Below are 21,150 nucleotides of genomic sequence, written 5' to 3' on the forward strand. Positions count from 1 at the left end.
TTGAAGTCTCACTGTCTCAATATGCCATATGTCCGACGGGGGTAATAAGAGTAACTACATCATCAGGCTTTTGTAATGATTAAATGTTTTGCTGTAAAACACTTACATCAGAGCCCGGCGTACCATAAGCACTCAGAAAACATGGTTCTTATTATGATGAATTTAAAAAAAAAAGTACCATTTGCTGCAAATAGAAAATAATCACCGAAATACATGCAAAACTGGGAAAAGTTGCTACAGGTTCATCCATACACCACCTAAAATCATCAGTAGTGCCCATCCCGCACTCAGGTAAACATGACTCGAGAAAGTGCCAGGGAACCATATCAAATGGTGCCATCACTAGACAGCCTGACTTGGGTGTGAGATTGGTGTTGCTTCAGACCTACGTTTAAGTTCCCAATTGACATGAGAACTGCACATGTCTAGGAACAATTTCCTTTGGAATCCACTGTTTTGGTGCAGCCGGAAAAAGCCAGAAGACACCCGTCTGCACAGGGATTTGGAACTGATCCCGCTTCTGTGGGAAACAAACCCGCCTCTCAGAGTAGGTTGCTCAACAGCGGGCTCATTAGTGCTCTCTGCTTCTGGAAGCTCGTTTATCTGCAGATCTCAACGTGCCTCAAAACATTCATTATTGCTCACAACACCCTGTCGGCCCAGAATCACAGTCCCCATTCTGCAGATGGGAAAACTGATAGAAAGGGCTATTAAGTGACTGCACTCTTAAGTGACTGAGCTATTAAGTGCCGATTGAGCAAACAAGGAGTTGGAGCAAGAAGGAAAGTGATGACTCCTGAAGATCCAGGCCTGCCGTGCCTCCCCACAAATTGGGCGTTCATCCTGGGATGGAGACACACACGTGGCAGGAGGCCACATTGTTCCCTCGGTTGTTCCCATGACAGGGTGGGAACCAGATAGGGTCTCTGGAGTGCATTGCAGGAGTCCGCTGTGCAGTGGGCATTTCATAAAGTTTTATTGAATTAAAGGGCACAGGGGATTTTCCAAAAAGGGTCCAATGTCTCCTTGCCATTTAACGCCCCACCAGAGCAATGAAGACCAGCGTAGCAGGGTCCGGAGGGTAAGGCGGGTTTGGCTGAGAGATTTATGACCCAAAATGACACAGAGGTGTGTAGACAGTGCCTGGAAAGGAGGCCAAGCGCATGGCAGGTATCAGGTCAGGGGAATCAGATGAAAAACAAAATAGCTCGGGAAATACAGATGAAGTTGGCAGCACCTACACTGGGAAGATGCATAAAGAATCTTCAAAATTCTTATGTCGTGAATTTGTCCAAAGCAAGTAATAGCACACTTATTTAAAGCGTTCTGTCACATTATATAAAGATATCTATACATGAGATTGCTCACCACAGTGTAATTGGTATTGACAAAAATTACACATAATCAAAATAGTCAAAATTGGGACTCCACTTAAAGAGGTTATGGGGCAGCCATACTATGCAGCCATTAATAATATATTTAAGTATATTTAATTATAGAAGAAAAAGTCATCGTAAATAAATGAAGCCAGGTTACAAAACAATAAACAGAATAATAAAGCTATCAAAGGAAACAGAATTCTATGCCTACAGAACAATTAGAAGGAAACGCTGCAAAAGTATGTAGATAAACTGGGTAGTGCAATTGTGATTTGAATTTTGCATATACGTTTTTTGTAGTTACTAAAATTTCAACAATAAGTATGTATCACTGTAATATTAAAACATAAGTTTTTGTCCCCTTTCCCTGTGAATATTGTCAGGGCTTTAGCTAGCGACCCGTTCTACTTAAGAGATGGATGACAGGGTTGTAAAGCAGAGCACCAGACTTGAAGAAGTAGATTATATCCGTTGTCTGGATATTCAGTGGGATCCGAATGGACAAGGTGCCTCCAGCCCTCTGTGTTGATGAAACCCATCACAGAGCATGAAAACAAGCCCTGAATTTGGAGTCAAGAGAGCCTGCTGGTGGTCCCAGGTGAGCCATTTACCAGCTCCATGACCTTGAGCAAAGCACTTCACCTCAGACTCTTCATCTCAACTGGAAACAACAATGCACGTCCTGACAACCTCACAGTGGCATCGTTTGTAAAAAGCATGTCCAGTGAGAGTTGTCATCCCAACGGAGATGTGAGAAGGGGCACCCGACACCTTGACCCAAAGACTTCAGAGCCCACGCTGGGTAAGGCGGCCTATTCAATACACCCTCCCCCTCGATAGGCCATGCACTGAGAACCAGTGTTCACGGCTGTGACCTTGCAGGTATGTTCAGCTCCTGGTGGACCTTCTGAATCGCCCAGGAAAGATTAAACCAGGACTGGAATCCTTGGCAACTTATAAGCACCCGTGTTCACCAAGGAGACGCTCAGTGAGTCAGGATGTTTACAGTAGCTGAAATATCCCATCCCAGACTCAACCGGTCTAGTATGAGAAAGCCACTGGTAGCAGGCAGAAGAGCATATTGTTTACTTTGAGGAACATGACCCATGTTGACCAGTTAATACACATTTGTGCAGACTGGGAGCTTCAGCTTCCTGTAGAGTCCTTCCTCCAATGAGTTCCACTTGCTTTAGCCTTTTATGTTGATTGCATGGTTTCTTCCATAAAGTGGCCCGTGCATGTGTGACTTCATAGAACACATACTAATGTATCAGTGTTGCCTGACGGTCTACATACACAGCTCAATGTCTGTAGGCTAATGGTTCTTAAAAATGACAGTGGAACACTAGATACAAGGAATGATAATTATAAGAAATGTTGTCCTCAAATCACTTTGGGAAATATAACAAGCAATGTGCAATTATAAATACCCTTGAGGTCACCATGGTGACCATGGATCCTTTTTCATGGCCAATTATATACCGTGTTTCCCTGAAAATAAGACCTAGCCAGACCATCAGCTTTAATGTGTCTTTTGGAGCAAAAATTAATATAAAACCCAGTCTTATTTTACTATAAGACCTGATATTATATTATATTATATTATATTATATTATATTATATTATATTATATTATATTTATTATTATATTTATTATTATATTTATTATTATATTTATTATTATATCGTATCGTATCGTATCGTATCATATTGTATTGTATAGACCTGGTCTTATACTAACTTTTGCTCCAAAGGACGCATTAGAGCTGATGGTCCGGCTGGGTCTGATTCTTGGGGAAACACGGTAGGACTCGTAGTCCAGGGAATACTTGTTGGTCATCACTGCTTGGAGGCGCTATGCTGTCTAACGGACCCAAATTAGCTTTGTCTTCAGAAAGCTCCTGTTTAACTCCTAGCTGCCCAGTAAATATTCTTCAAAGAGATGTCTTCACAAAATACTCTGCACTAAACTTAGATGTGATCAAGCCCTGGAGAATACTCAGGGGATTTCCTGTCCACCTTTGTCCCCAGGAAGCCATGCTTCTGAAGTGTCTTCAGGAAGCAATTAACTGACAACCTACCATTACCCAACCCCCAGTCCCCAGACATGTACACAGCTATGCTGGTTCATGGACGAATGGTTTTGAGTGTTCCTTTCCTAGTTGTATAATTGTCTTGCGTACAAATGCCCATGCATTAGGGCTTACACAATCTCAACAGAAGCATCAAACCATGAAGCAATTGCTGGATAAAACATCAAGATCTCGGTGCCATGACATTGAGAAAGATTGCTTAACGTCTCTGGCGTCAGTTCCCTCATTTATAAAAGGAGAAGGTTGGACTTTCCTCAACTTTCTTCACACTTAAACTCTATACATTTTCACTGAGCAGGATAAAACATATCCTCAGAGCTGGGGGAGAGAGAGAGAGAGAGAGAGAGAGAGGGAGGGAGGGAGGGAGGGAGGGAGGGAGGGAGGGAGAGAGAGAGAGAGAGAGAGAGAAAGAGAAAGGGAGAGAGAAAGAAAGAATTTGCCATGTGCCAAAGGCCATGCCAGGCACTGCACTTATGTGATGACAGGCAATGCTCTCTACACCCTTCATGATATTATTCCCATTTCACAGATAGAGACACTGAGGCTAAAAGCAATTATTTATCCAAAGTTGCAACGTTGAGAAGTGGCAGAACTTAAGTCTGACAGCTATATCACACTGACCCTACTAAAGACTTGAGGTGAAGGGCATGACCTTGATCCCTCTCTCTGGGTTGCAGATGTAGCTACTGCCGGCACAGCATCCATGTTGCTCTCTTTACCCACCTGTTTAAGGAGTTTTGTAAGATCACAAACTTGAAGATGAGGACACCAGTCCCACGTGTCATGTGCCCTTTGCTCCCTCTCAAACGTAGTGTTTAAAATGCCTCACATTTCCAGCCCTCTTGCTAAAGGCAGGAATTTTCAATGTCTGTACAGTCCTGAGCCCCAGAGACGCTCTGGTTCTTGGCTCACCCCCAGGATGGGGGTAGGGTACGCATCCTACAGAGGAGGGTATATGGGAATTACTGGGCATGCTCCAGCAACGATGTAGGGTGGCGGTTAAGGGGATGGATCATTTAATCCGGATCATTTAATTACTTCCCTGGAGCATAAATTGTGGGCCCATGAAAAATCCAATCACAATTTTATCTCACTTGGAAAATAAAAGGACACTTCTCTCTCAATCTCCCAATGGAAATAGACGTATCAAAAGGAGCACGCCAGTAGGATTCCTAAACAGAAGGCCCTTTAGCAAAGGTTCCCTGTCCGGTGATCACCGGCCCCTAATGCACATACACAACCCGTCTTGAGGAAATAGTGCTGTAGAGTTGACATTCCTGGCTTAAGAGGATGGTCATGATCTAGACCATCTAGAAGAAAAAGATCTACTCTGACCATTCCAAAACATTATCAGGGGTCTCTGGCTCTACCCATTTGAGGATTTTCCTAAGAATCTCCATTGAAGGGGGAACATCTTTGCTCTATCCACATCCCTCAGGTGGCCAAGAGAAGGAACCAATGGCCCTACACACTACTCCAAACCAATGTGGTGCTTTTACACTGGGACTCAATCGGTGGTCCCAAATTCCACTGAAGAATTAGTGAAGACAATTACTTGTCACCTTGTCTCTGACTTAGAGGTTCATTTTCCTGCTGTTTCGTGGCTGATGGTTTTTTTTTGGAGGGCTGTCTGCTTGTGTTATGGGTTGGTCTATTTGTGCTGTAGGATTGCTCACTCCACCTCTGAGCTCCCTTTTTAAACCCGTGCTTATACTTAGTCAGATTCTGGCCCTGGTTCTGGAGCCCAGGGAGATAGGGACACACCCGAGCTATGACTCGAAGGCTGTGCTTGGGCTCCTGGTGCTTAGCTCCGTTTCTAAGAGCACGCTTTCTTCTGAAGATGGCATGTCTATCACCACAGCACCAAACACTCAGAGAGGATGGAGAAAAGACATGGGACCTTTCAAATTCTAAGAACAAAAGCCTGGGTCCATATTTTATTAGTATTATTGCTATTATTGTTGCAGTTGTATTTTAAGACAAGAGTTTCACACAGTGTGTGTGTCTAAGAAAGGCCACCAGAAACTTCAACTAGGATTGAGAGCGCCAACAAATTCAGATGTTTGCAACACCTCTGAGTTGGTATAACTTTTATGTACAATGGCAATCTCCTAAGTCCCAAAAAGGAATTTTAGACTTACGGTCTTCAGTTACCCACCAGTGGAAGGAGGTTCCCAGCTATCCCGAGAAGTTAGATCTGTGTCCTCCGAGGTCAGTCATGGAATGAAGTTAGGACTTGGAAGAACCAGCTCTTCTGTGTTCCTGAAGATTCTCCTTTCATTGCCAACTTTGAAGGACCTGGGTTCAACTTTATGAAAGAATTTGGAGACTTTTCAACTTATTCCCAGACCATCTATCCTCCCTTTTCTCTCCCCATCTCGCTTTCTCCCCAGTCTTCTAGATAGGTCTTTAGGTGGAGGGGTTATCGAGAAATAAGAGATTATTCGAGTTCTAGCAGACACTTGCACTCTGACCCTGGTTACCGGCCTACTTACAGCTATTTCGATATTAATATTAATAATGGCCTATGTACAGCTATTTTCAAAATGCTCTTGAAATTCATCCCTCCTCTCCTGTGATTCTGGAGTTCAAATCTCCATTTCACATATTTATGTGTGATACTTTTCTCCCATTTTGTCACATTAGGCCCCTTGTTCTGGCCTGCCAGAGTTTATTTTTGTTCTGACTCTGTTAGCTAAAACACTCAGTGTTCCCCTTGTCTGTGGCACACACAGACTTAACAACCCAGGATCTCTGTCTTCATCTAGGCCACTGATTAAACTGTTGAATGACACAGAGCAGGATTCTGCTCCTAATGTCCTCTCCTAAGGTTGGTGTTGATTTACTAGTGAGTACTTTTAGGGTAAATAGTTATTCAAGGAACTTAAAATCCATGTAACTGTTTTTGATCACCCAGCACCCATGACCTCAAGTTGTCTGAAAAAGACCCCAACGTATCCATAAAAGTTTCCACTGAAGGCCATGCTGAAGTCCAGACACTGTGCTCATGGGGATAGCATGAAACAACTGGTGTAATGGCCATATTAAAAAGAAAGTCTTTGGCCTTAAATGGTTGGTGTATTTGTCAGGATGGAGCAGATTCTGCTGCAGTAACAGATAAGTCAGGAAATCTCCATAACTTATCATAATACTTTATTCTTCATACACATGAATTCCAGTATGGATCAAACAGTTCTCCTCCATCTTATTATTTTGCGATTTGGCTGAGGCAGACAAAGAGAGAGTAATTGGAGCCACCCAGCCTCTGCCCCTACCCACCATCCATTAGCAGGAAATAGTCGTGTGGCTCCAACCTGACTCCAAGGGACACCTGTGAAATGTCAGGGAGAAAATGCTTTTTGGGTGGCACAAACCATCTCTGCCATAGCTGTGGGTATGTTTCTGTGCGTGATCCCATGATCGTGTTTTCCTTCTTCCATACTTGGAAACCTTGATCCTCCGCTTAACATATTTAATATTTGTAGAATCTTCCACACTGATGTCTTTGGACACATTCCATTAGCATCAACCACTCAAGTCATAAATGCCTTTCCAATAACCTAGATGTTCTGAAATATTGCTTCAGTCCTTTTCATGTCGTTGAAAAAAAACCCATCTAATCCTCTGGCCATTGCAGGATAAGAACTCTCAGTTCTGAACAGCATGCTTGACTGAGCCTTATTAATGAATTTCTGAAGGTATTTTTGTTGATTCTCCCACCCTTGACGCCACAATTTGCTTGTGGCAACATGCGCGTAGATTAATGAGGCTTTCAGCAGCTAGTGGAAAAGTGTTCATTAGCTTAATTATCCACACCTTCAGAATCGAGGGCAACTCCAGGCTGTCAGGACACAGCCACGTCTGTGCCAGAGAAGAGCGCGGGCTCAGTGCAGCCCAACCCGGATGGCCTGCCCTGGAGAGCAACGTGGAGAGGGGGAGAAAATAAGTAGCTGCACAGAAGACAAAATGACCGGAGCAGTTGAGTTTGATGACCCAACCACAGGCTGAAGGTGCCTGTATTTATTCAGCACCTGGTTTGGGTAGACCTGGCTAAGCAGACACCTCCCACGCTTCTAGCCTCCTTGATCCTCATGCACCGTTCAAGCCGCCAACTCAGGGACCAATCTCTCCTAAGTCAACGGGAAAGGAACGTATGGATCCTCATCAAGAAGATCAAATGATAAAGCAGAAGTCTATCCTACGCCTGGACCCATCTGCTTTTATGCCTCAGTTGTGGTCAGCCCCACTTTGGATGTAGCACTTAATGACTCAGAGCCTGCCCGATGTGTGGGCACCATGCTTTGCCTCCAATGTCTCCTAGTCTGCCCTGCAAGAACCTAATCCTACTTCTGAGCCCCAGGCCCAAGGGAGAGGGGGGTCCCTCATGGCTTCCCTCTCCTGCTGAGATCTTGCCCTGTTACCCTTCCCAGTCTCCTGTTGCTGTGTTCTGCCCCCTGGGACCTATGTTTTGCTCATCATCCCAGACATGGAGCTTTCCCCTTGGCCTTCCCAGTGGCTTATAGAGCTCCCTGCTACACGCTGTGCGGGGCCTAAATGGTCCTATGGGTGTTTGTGGCTCTTAGGAGCAAAGACTCGTATACGGAGAATGATCATTAGAAAGAGAGCTATAGTTCCTTGTAAATCAGTCTTTCTCCAACTGGCTTGATCATAAGAATCACCTTCTAAAGATACAACTTTCAAGGCCCCACTCATGAAGATTCTAATTCAGAAAAATCTGAGGTGAGACCCAAACATTTTTAACAAGCACCCAGGCGGCCCTTCTTACGCAGCACGTTGGGAAAACACTAGTCAACAATTATATGGCAATAGTTGGGATATTGATTAAACCTCCATAAGCCAGTCAAGGTGCGAAGAAATTTACATATACTCATTTAATTATCTCGGCAAACTTCTTCAGACAGGTGCTAAATTCCCATAATTGCTCAAAAATCATACATTTAGTAAGTGGCAGAGCCAGGATTCAAAATTTCTCTAACTTCTAACTCACATCAACTAAAATAACCTGTTACTAAAGCCTTGATGTTGGTGTAGACCAATGATCCCTAAACTTTTGTTTATTTAGTACTGTGTCAGTAATAAAATTTGGAGCATACACCTACAATATATACACACTTTTAATTTATATACTCAGACCATTATTCTAACATATTACTGACATTACAAAATGCACATAAAATGGCAGTTTAGAAGGTTGAAATCAAGATGCATCAAACCAGTTTAAATAATTCTTATTTTATTTGCAACACCTAACAGCCTTTTTATACTTTCCCAAAAAAAATGACTGATGATAATATTTAAAAATAATTGCAAAAACCACAATTACTTTGGCACCAACCTATGAAAATATTTTATTGAGAGCAATGTGCTCTTGAATACGCTTTCCTAATTTTTAAAAAATCTTTATGACATAGTAATAGATGGTTTGGCCCTAAATTCAGTTTGTTTTGATTTTTGCTTCTAAGGGTTATCATAACTGGAAAAAACACCTCACAAAGATATGTTGTTTCAAATAAAAGAAATGCAGTATTGTTGTCTATTTAGTCATAAGACACAATTTTTTAATTCCATCTACCAATTGAGCAAAAACCAAACGGTGAAATGCGGTGAGTAAATTTCCAACTTCCCTGATGGCAATCAATTTTCCCCACAATTTATTGGAATGAAAAAAACATCTAGTTCAATATCCAGTAACGTTTCATTTAGAAATTTAAAAAACAGGCTACAATATTTGATTTCAGTCTTTCCAGCAATAGATATATAGGTTAGCTGGGTCATTTTTAACTATGTTAACACTGGGAATGTTTCAAATCATCAGCGCTCAAACACCATCTTCATAGAAATAGTGTCTTGTTTTTTTCTTTTTATTCAAGAACAATACTATGCTCACAGAAAAAAGTACATATCCTAAGTTCACAAAGTGAGCCCAACCAGTTCAAGACACAGATCAAGAAACAGAACATTCCTTTTCTACAGCCCCATTACAAAAGGCCTTTTCTGCCTTCTCCAGTTACTTCCACCACTAAGAGTAACCATTATCCTTTCAGATTAAGTTTTCCTGTTCATTTGTTTTAACCTCATATAAGTGGAATCCTACAAGAAGTACCCTTTTGTATGTCTGGCTCCTTTTGCTCAGAGAATTTCATTTGTGCGATTTGCCCATATCACTAAGGTTGTTCTGGTTCATTCATGTCATTGCATGTAGTATTTTTTAATTAAGATTTTTATTAAAAATATAGCTAACATACAATATTATATTAGCTTCAGGGGTACATCATAGTTATTCAATATATATATAGACCTAAAGAAGTGATCACCGTAAGTCCAGCAACCATCTGACCACATGGTATCACCATATTACTGACTATATTCCCCGTGCTTTACTTTACATCCCCATGACTATTTTGTAACTACCAATTTATACTTTTTAATCCCTTCACCTTTTTCATCCTGTGCCCCAACTCCCTCCCATCTATCACCCCAACAAATCTAGTACCAATCTGACACCATACATAGTTATTACAATGTTATTGACTATATTCTTCATGCTACACCGTACATCCCCATAACTACTTTGTAATAACCAATTTGTACCTCTTAATCCCTTCCACTTCTTTCACCCACACCCCCAAACCCCCTCCCATCTGTCAACCATCAAAATATTCTCTGAATCTGTGAGTTTATTTCTGTTGTGTTTGTTTGTTTTCTTTGTTTTGTTCTTTAGATTCCACATATAAGCGAAATCACATTGCATCTGTCTTTCTCTGTCTGACATACTCGACTCAGCACAATACCCTCCAGGTCCATCCATGCCGCCGCAGAAGGCAAGAACCCATTCCCTTCCATGGCCAAGCAATATTCCACTGTATATATGTACCACCTCCTCTTTATCCAGTCTTCTATCCATGGACACCCAGGCTGCCTCCACACATTGGCCATTATAAACAATGCTGCTAGGAACATATAGATGCACACATCCCCTCAAGGTAGCATTTTGGGTTTCTTCAGATAAATACCCTGAAGTGGGATTACTGGGTCCTTCTTTGTCTCTTGTTATAGCCATTGTTTTAAAATGTGTTTTGTCTGGTATAAGTATTGCTACCCCAGCTGTTTTTGTTTTTTTCCATTTCCGTTTTCAGGAAATACCTTTTTCTATCCCTTTACTTTCTGTCTATGTATGTCTTTCAATCTGAAATGAGTCTCTTGTAGGCAGCATATGTAAGGGTTTTGTTTTCTTATCCATTCAACCCTCCTATGTCTTTTGATTGAAGCATTTAATCCATTTACATTTAAAGTAATTGTTGATAGATACGTACTACTGCCATTTTATTATTCATAGTTTTGATCTTTTTGTTTTTTTTGTGTGTGTGTGTTTTGTTTTGTTTTTCATCCTAAAGAAGTTTTTCTAAGATTCCTTGTAATTCTGGCTTGGTGGTGATGAACTCCTTTAGCTTTTTCTTGTCTGGGAAGCTCTTTATCTGTCCTTCAAACTTAAATGATAGCATTGATGGGTAGAGTCATCTTGGTTGTGTAGATCCTTGCTTTTCATCACTTTGAATACTTCCTGCCAATCCCTTCTGGCCTGCAAAGTTTCTGTTGAGAAATCAGCTGACAATCTTATGGGAGCTCACTTATAAGTTACTTGCTGCTTTTAGGATTCTCTCTTTGTCTTTAACCTTTGTCATTTTAATTATAATGTGTCTGGGTGTGGGCCTGTTTGGGTTCACCTTGTTTGGGACTCTCTGTACTTCCTGGGCTTGTATGTCTATTTGCTTTGCCAGGTTAAGAAAGTTTTCAGTCATGATTTCTTCAAATAGGTTCTCAATCTCTTGCTTTCTCTCTTCTCCTTCTGGTACCCCTGTGATGCAAATGTTGTTATGTTTGATGTTGTCTCAGAAGCCTCTTAAACTATCCTCATTTTTTTTCTTTTTTCCTTTTGCTATTCTGATCGGGTGTTTTCTGCTATATTGTCTTCAATTGAATTGTTGATTCAATTCTCTGCTTCATCTAGTCTGCTGGTGATTCCTTATAGTGCATTCTTCATTTCAGTTATTGTATATATATATATGGTGGGTTTTTTTTTGCTTGCTATCTCTTTGTTGAATTTCTCACTAAGTACCTTGAGCATCCTTAAAACAATTGTTTTTGAACTCTATCTCTGGTAGGTTGATTGCCTTTGTTTTGTTTAGTTCTTTCTCTGGAGTTTTCTCCTGTTCTTTCATTTAGGACACTTTGTTTCTTCACTTAAGCTGCCTCTCTGTTTGTTTCTGCGTATTACATAGATCTGCTATGTCTCTTACCAGGTGGTCTTAAGTAGTAGATGCCCTGTAGGGCTCTGGCAGTCTCCCTGGTCACCTGCTCCAGTTGCTCCAGGAATGTCCCTTGTGTGTGCCCTCCTGTTATAGTTGAGCCTTGATTGCTATTATCAGTGGGTGGGATTGACCCTCAGGCTGACTGGCTGTGGAATTTGGTCAGTGCACAGCTTATGGGCTGCTGTGTAAGAGGCTTACCCCACTGAGTAAGATTCGCACTAGTGGGCTCTGGTGCCTGTTGAGACCACCCTTTGGGTGTGTCAGCTGTGGGGTTAATTGGGCAGTGCTCTGCTGTGGTCTGAATCAAACCTCCAAATATGTAGGTTTCGGGCCTCTTGAGAAGGGCTCTGGTGTAGGCCAAGGTCACCCACTGCCTGTGACTTGCTGGAGGCTACATGGTAGGAGCTACAAAATAATCCACAATTGATCGCTGCCTGTGCTAACCCTGGAGGTGCGTGGGAGATGTCACGCTCTAAACTGAGTATGGCTGCCACCAGTACCAGGCCTGGGATAACTTCACAAAAAGCCAGGACACCCAGAAGCCTGCTTCCACTTGCTGACTCCCTTGAGGTTCAGCCACTGATAAAGCCTCATGTGGTACTCAAGTTGGGTGAGGCAGGGTCTCAGGAAGTCATTAGAGTGGGTAGAGTTCTGGTCACCAGGTTAATGTAAACTCTCATTTGGTGCCAGTGCTGAACCTGGAGTGACTCAGTAGAAGTCTCAAACACACACAGGCCAGTCACTGTCCACCTGGGGCCCGACAGTTTTCCAAGGAAGAGTGCAATGCGGGAGGGGCTGGCTGCTCACAGAGAAAGTGCCTCCAGCGTGCATGACTTGGGTGGGGCAGGGTCCCAACTGAATCAGCAGGGCAGAGCAGCAAAGCTCACCAGGTGAATCAGACTCAGATTTAGCCTGTGAGGGTGGGTTCAACATAAGAAAGATGGTGCCCCCAGCTGGCTGCTTGGGAGAAGCACCACTCACTGGGAAAATGCCAACTGTCCTCCAGTCCTCCCCCTGAAGTCACACACCTCAGTCTGCCCACCATATGTCTCCAAGCCCCCCTGAGTCATCGTCCCTCCGTTGGAACCCAAGATGAGTGCCTGTGCGAGTGAGTCTGTGCATGGCCATTTAAGAGGACGTCTGGGTTTCCTGCAGCCTTCCCTCCCACCCAAATTGTTGGAACCCCAACTGTTTTTCACAGCCAGATGTGTGGGGGCTCTGCTTCCCAGCATTAATATTCTGGGTTGGGGAGCCTATTGTGGGGGTGCTGGGCTTCCTCAGGGGAACCTCCACAGCTGAGATATCCCTCCTGATTCTCAACCACCACAAGGAAATTTGGGGCCTGTTCCACCTCTCCATCCATCCTACCAGTCTTGACGTGGCTTCTTTATATTTTTAGTTATAGGACTTCTGTTTGGTTAGACTTCAGATGGTTTTCCAGGTTGATTGTTCTATAATTTTGTTGTAATTTTCATGTGTTCATGGAAGGACGCAGGCACAGTGTTTATCTACCCCTCCATCTTGGATCTCTCTAGGAGGGAGCATTTTTTCTTACTGCATGTAGTATACACAACACTAAGTTTATTCATTTCACTTTTGGTGAACATTTGGATAATTTCTAGTGACCATGTATTATGAATAGTATTGCTGTGTGCATTTCAGTGCCTCTCTTTTGGTGAGCATCTGTTTGCATTTCCGTCAGGGATTTCCCTTAGAGTAGAATCTCTGGGTCATTGGGTTTGCTTATGTTTTCCTTTTATGGACACTGCCAAACTGTTGCTGAACTGGTTCCGTGGATTTACCCTCCCACTACTGTGGGAGTTCTGAGGGCTCCTTGTTCTCATCTACTCTTGGTGTTGTCTGTGTTTTCATTTTAGCCATTTTGGTGCAGAAATAATGGTGTCTCGTTGTGGTTAACAAGTTTCTTTTGAACAGGAGTTACTATCTCATTCACTATGAAATTGTGACACTTACTCTGAAGGGACAACCTAAGTGCATGTTTGTGGGTTTTTTTAAAGATATCTGCTATAGCTTACTCCCAACAGTCACTTTACATCTTTGAAAAGGTCAAATAACTTGGAACCCTTGATTTTATGTTCACCAATTATTTCAATTACTTTGCCAAAAGAGAATGAGGGAATCTGTACTTGCACAAACTATTTTCAGGTGCATTCTGTATATAATTATAAAAATTCTGCTGTAATTTAAACTTCTTGCCTGTGTATAATAATCTATATCAGTGACATCCTACTGTGCTCTGTGCTTTGTGGCTTTAACGTCTTGATTCTAATATCTTACTATAGAGTTGCAGCAGATAAATTTCACATGAGGTGCTAGCTCAGGAAATTTACCTTTATTTTTTTTCTTTACCTTCACATCAGTCAACACAAATACCAAAAACATTGCTTTTTGTTAAGAAACTCATTTACTATTGAGATTTTTTTTTTCTGGTACATCTTTCCTTTAAGAGTTCACAAGAAAGGGTCTTCTAATGTATTTCATTATTGAAATGAAGACTCTAGAAATGTTGTAACCTGAAATATGTTGGAAATACCTGTACTTTCAAGTAATTCTATTGCAAACCTCTCCCACTATTTGTCTTAATGTTTTTTCAACTATTCAGTGACAAGTTCTATGCATCTCCTAACAATATTCAATGACCAAGGAGTCCATTTTAATGTTTCACTATGTAGTTTTCAAATATCTTTTCAGCCATTTTCACCATAGCAAAAGGAGCAAGTGTTTGACCAATGTATTATGGACTTTCACTTTCACTATTAAGGAAAAAATTCAAAATTATCAAATTCAATCAAATTTTGTAAAGGAATGGATTGAGTAGATCATGACTTCAAATAGGAAAAAAGTTTTTAAATGTCTTGCTAAGTGCAATGGCTTCATACTCTCATTACCTATTTCAAGATACAATATTTACTCAAAGGGGAAAGTCGTCATTAATGATAGCAGATGAGAGACTGTATTTCACATGGTCTTTTCAATAGTTTTTCTAAGTCTTTTGACAAATTTTATGGTTGATGTAATTAGACTGCCATTATTTTTTATCCTATAATTAGCTGAAAAGCAGCAAGCACCAGCAGTTGCAGAAGCATCAAGTTAGCCTTTCACCCCTCTTCCCTTGGGCTCACATCATTACTATGTCTTCAGCTTGCAGTTTCTTCACAGAAATCATTTAAATTGCTTGTCCATTTTGTGAGAATGAGTTAAACTGTAATGAGAATCATGAGCTGTAAATCCACTTAACCGGGTGCACACACAAGTAGGCTAAATGGTCAGAGGAGACACAAGTTTCCATTTCAGAAAGATTCTCCTGGCACTGAAGGCTTCCTTTGAATAAGGAGTGCTTCACGGCACTTCACCATAGGAGGCTCGTAAGTTAGCACTCTAGGAGCTTCTAGAAATCATCTTGTCAGTCTCCTTATTTGACAGATGAGGAGTTGGTGGTGCCCAGAGGGAGAGAGGAGACCATGTAGATGGATGGTTTAGTAAGCAGTCCCTGGAGATAGGGAAAATAGGTTCAAATCCTGACCTTTGCCCCTTCTACTCTGTGTATGCTTGAGCAAATTATTTTACCTCTCTAAGCCTGTTTCCTCACCTGTATACCTAAACAGGGTGAATATTACCGAATGGAAATTATATCTCAATAAACCCATCTTTAGGAGGGAGGGAGACAGGGGGAGGGAGTTGGGAGCGAAGGAGGGAGAAAGGAAAGGAAGGAGGAAGAAAAGAAGGGAGGAAGGATAGCCTCAATGCTGATGTCTGAAATGTAGTAGAGATTCTCAAATGAACCTGGAGCCTCCCGGGGGAAGCATGTCTGTCATGACCATCTCTGTATCTATGGCATGCTTAGCACAATGCCAGGCGTATAGTACATGCTTAAAAGTTGTTGCTGATTGTAGTGGGTTGAATGGTGGCCCCCAAAAGATGTGTCCACATCCAAATCCCTGGAACCTCTGAATAGGACCTTATTTGGAAAAAGGAGTTTTGCAGATGTAAGTTAAGGATCTTGAGTTAAGAACATCCTAGATGAGCCAGGTGGACCCAATGACAAGTGTCCTTGTCAGAGATAAAAGAGAAGACACAGAACACAGAGGAGAAGGCCATGGGAAGATGGAGGCAGAGATTGGCGTTAGATAGCCACACCCAAGGAATGCCAAGGATTGCCAGGGCCATAGAGGTTCAGGAGGCGGCAAAGAAGGAGTCTCCCCTAGAATCCTTGGATCGAGTACAATGCTGCCAACACTTTGATTTCACAGTTCTGGCATCCAGAACTGTAAGAGAATACACTTCTGTTGTTTTAAGCCACCAAATGTGTGGTAACTTGTTGCCACAGCCCTAAGAAACTAATACACTCATCCTGTTGGCTTCACACAATCGTCCAAAGTTTGTTGTTACCTAACCCAGTGAGTTTCCAACTTCAGCCCTGCAGAGCCCTCCGTGGCCTGCATGACACAATAACAAGCGTGGCACCTATTTTTGCATTCGGAGGTACTTCTAAGATTTTCAGTAATTGAAATATTCTGCAGCTTATAAAAAAACTAAATGAAAAATCCAGTCAACCAAGCCTAAATCTTATTTCATTCTAAATGTTAACACTGAAGATCAGAGAAATGAGGTGAGTTGTCTAAGTTCTCTTGCAAGCAAGAGCCCCAGTCAGGACCCCATCTTTTTCCTCCCTATGAAGAGCTCTGTCTAGACACCAAGGAGCCAACAGCAAATCAATGACCTTGGAAAAGAAAGGAAAACACTAACAGCAGTCCCTTTATCATGGAAGACAGACAAAGATGCCTTGATTATCAACCCTGCCACTCAACATTCAACTAGAGGTTCCAACACAGTGATAAGTGGAGATAAAGAAAATGGAAAAAGAGAAAGGAGAATTCGAGTAGTGGGGCTCTCCTGATCACCTACGGGAGATTGGAGGAAAGAGCCCATAGTATCTACCCCTATAAAGGTAGAACATTCTTCTTCCATGGACCGAGCGGGGAGTTCGGCCTGCCATCACTTTGGAGGTAGATAAAAGTAAATTCCAACTGTAGCCCTGTCACTTCTATCTGTGTGACCTTGAGCAAACAGCTTCCTCTGAGTAAATGGGAACAATATTTACCTTGCAGGGTGGTTGTGAGACTTAAATGAGATGACATAGGGATTCTGACCCGGATTCTGGAGCCAAGCTAGTAGACTGTCACCTTTCTGACACCACCTATGGACCTTGGGCAATACATTTTACCTCTCTATGCCTCGGTTTCCTCATCTATAAAATGGGATAATCCTCCCTGTCTCAAAGGTCATTACAAAGGTTGGAATGAGCTAAGAGTAAGACAGGACTTAAATAGGTGCTGGCAGGGTACCGCTCTATGAGCATTTGCTAAATTAAAAATTAATATGAAAATGTACCTAAGGAAAGGATTTTTCCCACCTCTTCACAGGAAGGGACTCCTAAGTGATTTAGACTTTGGTAAAAAGACAGAATTTGATTACCTAAAATGCATCAAAGCCAGTTTTAGCATGAGAAAATTTGGTTTTCTGACTGATGCTCCACTCTGAAGATTTTGAAAGGCTGGAAGCCTCCTTCCCACCTGATTCAGGGTGGACAGAAAGAGAGTTTGATGAGAAAAGTAAAAACCCCGAAGGTTCTATGCTTGGTTGCCATCAGAGTCTTTTCTTTCTGGTGATAATTGTTAACCTGCCCAGCTTTGCAGCATCACAGACCTAATGCAGGGGTGTGTGTACGCCCAGCCCCTGAAGTAGAACAGGTGTTGATGAGCTGTCTGTCTCCGTGTTGCTGAGTACTCCCCCCTCTGAAGCTACGAGGTCAGTCCAGGTCTGCGACCAGGCGTTCCTCAACTGTGGCCAAAGGTCTTTCTGATTCGTGTCTAATTCCTGGGAGGCTCGTCTGCCGGCCTCTCACCCACGTCAGCTGATGGCTCAGCTCTCTCATCCCTTCCGACAAAAAAATAATAATAATTGTAAGCCCAAAGTATGTGTCAGGCTCTCTGCTGCTCGGCGCCAGGAACACAGGGATGAGCTCATGGGGAAACGAGATTGACAAATAAGACATTACACGTCCTGTGAGATGGGAACACAAAGGAGTCAATTCAGCTAAGTGGGGAGGATGAGACTAGAGCAATCACGGAGCTCTTGCTATGTGCTCAACCCAACTCCAGGCACTTGCATTTATTAACGTATTCTGCCCTTACAATCCCTCTGTGGGGTGGATAGTATGTCCCCAATTTATAGTCAAGGAAAATGAAGAACAGAGAGGTTAAACCATCTGCCTAAAGTCACACAGCTAGTGAGGGTAGAATCACTGTGCATCCACACAGTGGACCCCCAGAACCTGTGCTCGCTGCCTCTTAGATGAGGCTGAGGTGTCACTGGTTGGTAGCCCATTGCGTTTCATTCATCTTTGGATCCTCAAGTCCCTCAACATTAGAAAAGAGTGAAATCTACGTAGAATGTCGACATTCTATTCCTGTCAGAAGAGAGGAACTAATCTTATCCTCTGAGGGCCTCGCTGCTCAAAATTATTGTTATCCGTAGGGTGAAATTTCAAGGGACGTGCTTTGATACTGTACACATGAGTCACATTCTAACAGGATCAGCCCATTTCAACATATCCAGGTGCAGTATGACCAGGCCCTGTGCCTGACATCATATCCTGTATTCATCCTAACTCTGGAGATGGGTGTTCATGTCCCCATTTCACAGATAGGAACACAGAGGATTAGAGAGGCCTAGAGCCCCGCTTCAATCACATAACAAAACAAACAAGAGAACTCTAAACCTCATGCCTTTTTCCCTGTGCCACATTGGCCATGGAACCACTAGAGAAAAATCTTAGAACCAGGTAATTCCGAGCTTCTGTTGCATAAAAGGACCAAACGTTGAGGGTGAGAAGTAGTTAATACAACGATAATAATACCAGGTAACATTACTAAGCTCTGAGCCTATTGCAAGGACCACACTCACAGTGTTATCTTGTTTAATCTTCCTAAACATCACCAGGACATGGGTTCTTTTTTTTATCCTTGTTTCACAAATAAGGAAAATGAAGCTCTAATGATAATTTGCCCAATTTGTGTGTGGTGCAGCCAGGACTCCAACTCAGGCAAGTCTGAATGTAGAGACCGTGCTCTCGATGTCTCTTGCCTTTGAACCCAGATGTGAATCCGTCCATAGTCTCAGCTTCCTCGTGGTAGGATGCCCTTGGGCACCACACTCAGTCTGAGATTTGACTTCCTCAATTACAAATGTAGGACCAATAATACCTACCTTCTAGATGGCCGTGAGAAGCGACAGAACCAGGATCCCTGGGGCCTGGGGTTGGTTGTTATCATTATAAAAAAAAAGCCCCGAGTGGTTTTAATAAGCAGTCAAGGTGGGTCTCCATCCAATGGGCCCTTGTAGGTTGCGGGGGCGTCTCACTCTGTAATGTGAAATGGATCACCTGGGATCTCGCTGAACCACAGCTTCTGATTCAGCAAGTCTGGATGGGACTTGAGACTCTGCTTCTCTCACAAGCCCCCCTCCCCCACTCCTCCACCCCAAGGCTGGTGAGCCACACTTGAAATATCAAAGCTGTAGGTCAGGGGGGTGATGAGATGGATTTTTTAAGTGCCAAGAGAAGCCCCTGGAGAATTTTTAACAGGAGAGTGTTGTGATCTGTTCTACCATGTGGAAGCATCGCCCAGGCTGCTGTGTGAAGAACAAAGCCTTGGGTGACGGGGAGGTGATGGGCTACAGTGGAGGTGGGGGACCCCCAGCACAGTGCTCATGCCCCACCCAGGGGCAGGAAGCAGGGCTCCAGGAGGAGCCAGCTGTGTGTAAGTGTCATTGTCATTATCAGGCCCGGGCGTGGGCAAAGAGTGGAGATGCTCAAGGGTCCCAGGCAATGGTCCTCCTTCTGCTTCATGCCTTGGCTGCCTCCGGAGAAGGATGCTTCTTCAGGTGCTGGGTAGACAGCTTTCTCTCCGTGGCTATTGAAGGGCCCCACCCAGCACAGTGGAGAAGACCCAGCAGCCACACTGCAGAGCAGGAGCAGAGGGTTTCCAGAATTCCACAGGCTGCCTAGACCTGACCCAGAGCCTGGCACCATCTGACCAGCGGCCTTTCACACCCCTTCTCTTGGGGGCTCCGAGGAGAGTTCACGGGGAAAGGATTTTGCTTCCGAGAGAGTGGCTGTGACGATTTGATTAAAGATGTGTCTCTCCAAGGTCTTTCTTTCCCTCTCAGCCAGCTGAGTCACGGTGCTAGAAAATGACAGGCGTGGGTGACTACGATAGCAGGGATGGCATGGATGAGTCCGCTGACATCCACGGACACCCATGGGCAGGGCTGAGGCCCCGCAGCGGTCAGAAGGCTGCCTCTGGGGAAGGACGGTGGTGGTGAATAAGGGATTCACTCAAGATTTCTTTTTTTATCATCCTGGTTGCAGACAGCAGTTCACAAGGAGTGTTTTCCACCGGGAGCTGCCTGAGTCTGGCCAGCCTGGCATTATTCATGGGGGGGAGGCCGCAGGCTGGAATCAAAGCCCAGGGAAGGAGGGCCGGCTGTGCAAACCTTCCTTTGGCTCACTGCCGAAAACAGCAGAACCCACCCCAGTCACAGCGGCCAGTTCTGCCCCGGTCGATGCCTCATTTTCTCCTCCAAATGCTCCATCAAAATGAACTTGAACTCTGGGGTGTTTATGTATAAAATATCAGGATGTCTAGGATTTCTTTTTCTTAATTGTACTCCCTCCTCTAAAATTGTTGGGAGAAGAGAGTAGGGATGAAATTGGGTGAAGGCTGCATGGCTCCGTTAAACCATTCACTCTACTTTTATGTATGTTTTTAAATTTCTGTAATAAAAAAATAAACCTTTGTTGATGTTATCATTTCTAAGAGCTATGGTCCAGCCACCTTTAATCTCCTAAAGCACCCAGATCTTGCCGGGAAAGTTCGAACACCTCACTTCCTGTCATGGAAACTGTCATGGGCCTCAGTTTCCCCAGAAACTGCCATGTCCTGATAAAGTAGAGCCTTGGCCCCCAGGGCTCTCTGAGCCTTCTCCAGCTCTGCTGCCCTGTGAGCTGATGGTCTTCATGGATTCCAACCTCTCACCACCCCAAGCGCCTTGAACCTGAGTTTTGTAGCAAGCGTGTGTGACGTGCGTGTTGCAGTGTTTAGAGCAACGACTCTGGAACCCCGATGCCTGCCTTTGAATCCTGCGTCAGCCACACACTAATAGTGTGACTTTGGACAATTTAGTTAACATCGATAGATGTCAATTTCCTGATCTGAAAAATGGGGCTAACAATATAAACCTCATAGGGTTATTATAAAGATTTGA

At 43.3% G+C, this 21,150-nt stretch overlaps 1 long non-coding RNA gene across 27 annotated transcripts in view; it reads left to right on the plus strand.

The window, feature by feature from the left end:
• The window catches only part of LOC109443351 (protein LRATD2), a 530,125-nt gene extending 509,443 nt beyond the window's left edge, over positions 1-20,682 (plus strand). For all 27 annotated transcript variants that reach the window (XR_012490862.1, XR_012490863.1, XR_012490844.1 and 24 more), the window contains one exon: positions 20,255-20,682. This is a non-coding gene — a long non-coding RNA (protein LRATD2). The remainder of the gene's footprint in view (positions 1-20,254) is intronic.
• Positions 20,683-21,150: the final 468 nt, after the last annotated feature.

The sequence above is a fragment of the Rhinolophus sinicus genome, linkage group LG12 (genome assembly GCF_036562045.2).
Source record: "Rhinolophus sinicus isolate RSC01 linkage group LG12, ASM3656204v1, whole genome shotgun sequence".
Lineage (NCBI taxonomy): Eukaryota > Metazoa > Chordata > Mammalia > Chiroptera > Rhinolophidae > Rhinolophus > Rhinolophus sinicus.